Source organism: Lolium perenne, chromosome 4 (genome assembly GCF_019359855.2).
Source record: "Lolium perenne isolate Kyuss_39 chromosome 4, Kyuss_2.0, whole genome shotgun sequence".
Classification (NCBI taxonomy): domain Eukaryota; kingdom Viridiplantae; phylum Streptophyta; class Magnoliopsida; order Poales; family Poaceae; genus Lolium; species Lolium perenne.
Genome location: NC_067247.2, coordinates 102,049,838 through 102,054,137, shown reverse-complemented (window position 1 = coordinate 102,054,137; position 4,300 = coordinate 102,049,838).

The following is a 4,300-nucleotide window of genomic DNA, read 5'->3' as shown; positions in this document are numbered from 1 at the left end:
AGCTGAAAGATGATTGGCCCGAATTTGTGAGGCAAAAGAAATCAGAGTAATTCAAGGCCATATCGGAAAAAAATAAGGCAAATGCGGCTAAGAAAGTGTACAATCATATTATGGGGCCAGGAGGATACCGCCTTTCGGAGCCTAAGTGGCAGAAGATGGAGGATGACCTGAGGGCGCGAGGAATCCCTCTAGGTACAGAGGGATGGGACCCTAGGGCCAAAAGCTGGTGGTACGGGCATGGGGAACGCTAGACCCGGTGACAGGGGAGTGTGTTCACCGAGACACAAAGTTTAAACCCACCCAAGTCCTTATTGACGCAATGAGGGATGCTCAACAGGGGAAGATCGAGTTCAACAGAGAGAATGACTAGCTGACAAAAGCCCTCGGGAATCCTGAACACCCAGGACGTGTACGAGGCAAAGGCATCATTCCGTGGAAAGAAGGGTTTTCCCAGGAAAATGACCCCTACAGTTAAAGAAGCCGTAAGAGAAAGGCGGATCGAGATGCAGATGTTGTGGCGCGGTTGGCATCGGAATTCGATGAGATGAAGAAAACCCTGAATGTACTAGTACAAGAAAGAGAGGCAGCTGGGACGCATGAAGATCATCCAGCGGATGTCGGAAGCCAGCTGCGGAGAAGCAGCGTGGCTTCCAAGGAGCCCCCACCGGCTGGTGCTAATGCACCGACGATCGATATTGTTGCACCGGAGCCTCCTCGCGACCCCGTGGACGATGTAAAGGAGATGAAAGAATGTCTGTATTATCCAATGGGGAAGATTTCCATGAAGGTAGCCATCGGCAGTGCTTTACCATGTTTACCTGGAGCACTCCACCACAACAACCCCATTCAAGATGGCTATGCTCGTGTCACGGTGGAGGACATAGTGCAAGGGTTTGAGGACCTGGAGATTGACATTGCTACACCTGAAGGGGAGACAAGACTTGGAGATGTCAAGCGCCATTTCATTCTATGGCAAAAGAAGTTTATCAAGTTTCCAGGCGAGGTGCCAAGGCCAACAAGTCCACCCCCCTACGGTGGTGGTGGCGGTGGCGGCGGTGGTGGTGGTGGTGGTGCTTCACCTACACCTCCTTCACGTCAGCCGACGCTGCCCCTGTAATGTCCCAGGTTTGGAGACGATCGAGGGGTAGATTTTAGAAATGGATGTTCATTGCATCGTAAATTCTGGGGAAATTTCGCGCTTTTAAACGAAAACTGCATCGAAGGGAGACAAGTTTCTCTCTCGACACCTTACATGGTTAGGGTTTCGAGAGTGCGACAAACTTGCACCTCACTTAACCTAATTTAGGTTTTTGAGAAGAGAGAGAGAGAGGTTAGTGCATCACAACTTTAAGTTGCATGATTGAATTCAAACAACTTGTGTTTGAATTTCAAATTCAAACATCACATGATTATTTAGTAATTTAAATTGAGATAAATCATGAAACAAATATAAATAATCAAGAATATAAATAGTACATCAATTAAGTAAAGCTCATTAGAGAAACATTGAGCTTTATTGATAATCACACAAGATACAAAGTCATTTACAATATCCGGAATTGAATTATGAAATATTACAACACATTACAAGAATGGAATAAATGGAAAAAGAAAAAGGAAAATTACAAATAAATGTAATGTCCTAAACTACACAAGATATCTTCATGAAGAGCTTGTGCTTGATGATCTTGATCACCTCATTGATTCCTGCAATCACACACACAAATCAAGCAAATTGATTATGCCAAGTGGCATTGCCACTTGGCAGGTTAGCAAAAGAATGTAGAATTAAGTGGATATGACAGGAACCAGCCGAGCTGATCCACTCAGCTGCTCAAGCCACACACACACACAAGCTGCTCACACAGCTTGAGTGCATGTGCAACAACAAGCCATGGGTGTGCATGCACAACAGCACACACACACGGCCAGGGGAGTCACCAAAGGATGTCAGGCCTTGTTGTCGACCAGATAGGCAAAGGAGAGGGCATATATAACATTTTCACTGCCCAAACCCTAGCCATTTCATCGGCAGCAACTCAAGTGGTAAGAACACAGCAAGAACAACAAGAACAGGTGAAGAGCTAGAGCTGCTCCACCTATTCCAGTAATCACTAGAAACCAACCAAGATCACAAGTTTGCAAGGAGGAGCAGGGCAAGCAAACCAAACCAACCAGAAGCAATCCTCTACACCAACAACTCATTCTAGGAGATGGAGTGAGGTATACACTGATGAACATGAGCAAGCCAAGGTTTTGCTCATAAAATAAGCATATGCATAAATCACAGGAACAGAAAAGGGTAGAAACCCTGTGTGAGTCATCATTTGGCTACTAGCCAATTGGTGCAAGTAAACAGGAGAAAAACCAATAGGAAATCACCAGGGAACATTGGTTAAGCCAAACCAGTGGCTTAACCAAAGGCATCCAGCAAGGAGATGAACCTATCTAGCTAGCCAGAGTTACTTAGCACCTAAAGCCTAGCACATCATCAGACAGATAGACAACTTGTGTCTATTCTTGTTTGTCAACAGCAAAGATCACTGGAAATCCAACAAGGAATTACCCAGTGAGGTATTCACTAAGCCACAGCAAGCCATCATGGGTGGGAGCTTCCTGAACAGCAAAGAGTTGCTGTTGAGGCCACCTCAACCACAAAACCAGCCAACAAAGCCACCCATCATAACCCAGAGGGTTCTGAGTGAGCTAGGGTCCCCAACAAATGGTTGGCATCCCTCTAGCTCAATCAAAGAAAAGAATCATCACTGAATTACAGTGCATCCATTTATCCATTTGACCAAGCCAAACTAGACAGAGAATTGAAATACACAAGCAACCAGTGGTGAGACACATGCAAATGATCCAGTGGATCACTGCAAGCATCAGCAGATGCTTGAGCAAGCACCAGCACACACCAGCACAAGTCTGTGTGACACACACACATCACAGATTGAGCAGCAGTGTGGCACAGACATAAACTGCAGCCTGTACAATCAACTAATGATCATCTGATCATCAGGAGCTTGTTAAAAGCATGACAGAGCATGTTACAGCTCAGCCTAGCACCAATACAGTAACAACATGAATTAAATAGCCACATAACTTGAACAATTGCATCACAGATAATTAAATAGAAGCATTACAATTGTATCCAGAAGCACTCCATCAAGGGATGGAGCTGTCTAGTCAAAACTATGCTCAATAGAGCATGTCCATGAATATAAGCACAAGAGATAGCACACTAGGGGCATAGGCTCTTGCAATATTGCAAGGATTATACACAGTAATCAAGCCAGGGCCAGAAATTGAATACACTTGAGTATATAGCAAGAGTAGCATAAGGAGCAGAGGCACAGAGAGTGATACAAGCAAGAAATGCAAGCATAAGCAAGCACATGGCTTAGGATATTTACACAGAATCACGAGAGTAGCAAGGCAAAGCTAGTCATACATCAGCAGCAGCCATAGCAAAGGAATAGGACAGGGCAAGTAGAGCAGTAGCAGCTCGAATCCATGGCAACAGCAGAGAGCACATCAGCATACACGCATCCACAGCAAGCACAGCAGCAGAGCACATAGGTGTAGCAGCAGCACAATCAGGTGGATGCCAGTGCATCCAGAGGAAGGAGAAGAGGCAGAACAGGTAGCAGAGGAGAAGGAGGAGCACATACCGGGGAGGAGATGGTCGACACGGCCATGGCGGCCATGGCGGCCACGGCGGAGCACGCCAGGGCACACGGCGGCACCAGGCCTGGCCAAGCCAAGCCACGACGACCACCACAGCACCCCAGCGTAGCACCACGCGCCCAGGGGAGCACCAGGAAGAAGGTCCACGGCCTCTCCAACGCGCGGCGGCGGCGCACGCCGAAAGCCAGGCGCACCGGAGGGTCGATGGCGAGCGAACGAGGACGCAAGCGTCAAATCGACGCAGACCAGCATGTCCGCCATCGAGAGGCGGTCCAGATCCGCACCATCTCGTCGCCGGCGATGGCCGGAGACGGCCGGATTAAAGCGGCGACGGCGGAGGCGATTTCGGTGTCGTGGGAGCCGAAAGGGGATTAGGGTTAGGACGCAGAGACAAGACGACGCAACTGGGTCGGTTGGACCGAGCCCAGTGGGCTGGTCCAACCTAACCAGCTCGGCCGCCTGACAGGTGGGCCCAAGGGGCAAAATGGTCTTTTCACAATTTCATTTAACCCTGAAACTTTGAAAATGCATAGAAAATGATAAATAGCTCTAAAAAATAATTAAAAATATGAAAACTACTCAGGATAAAATTCTCTATCATAATAAAATATGA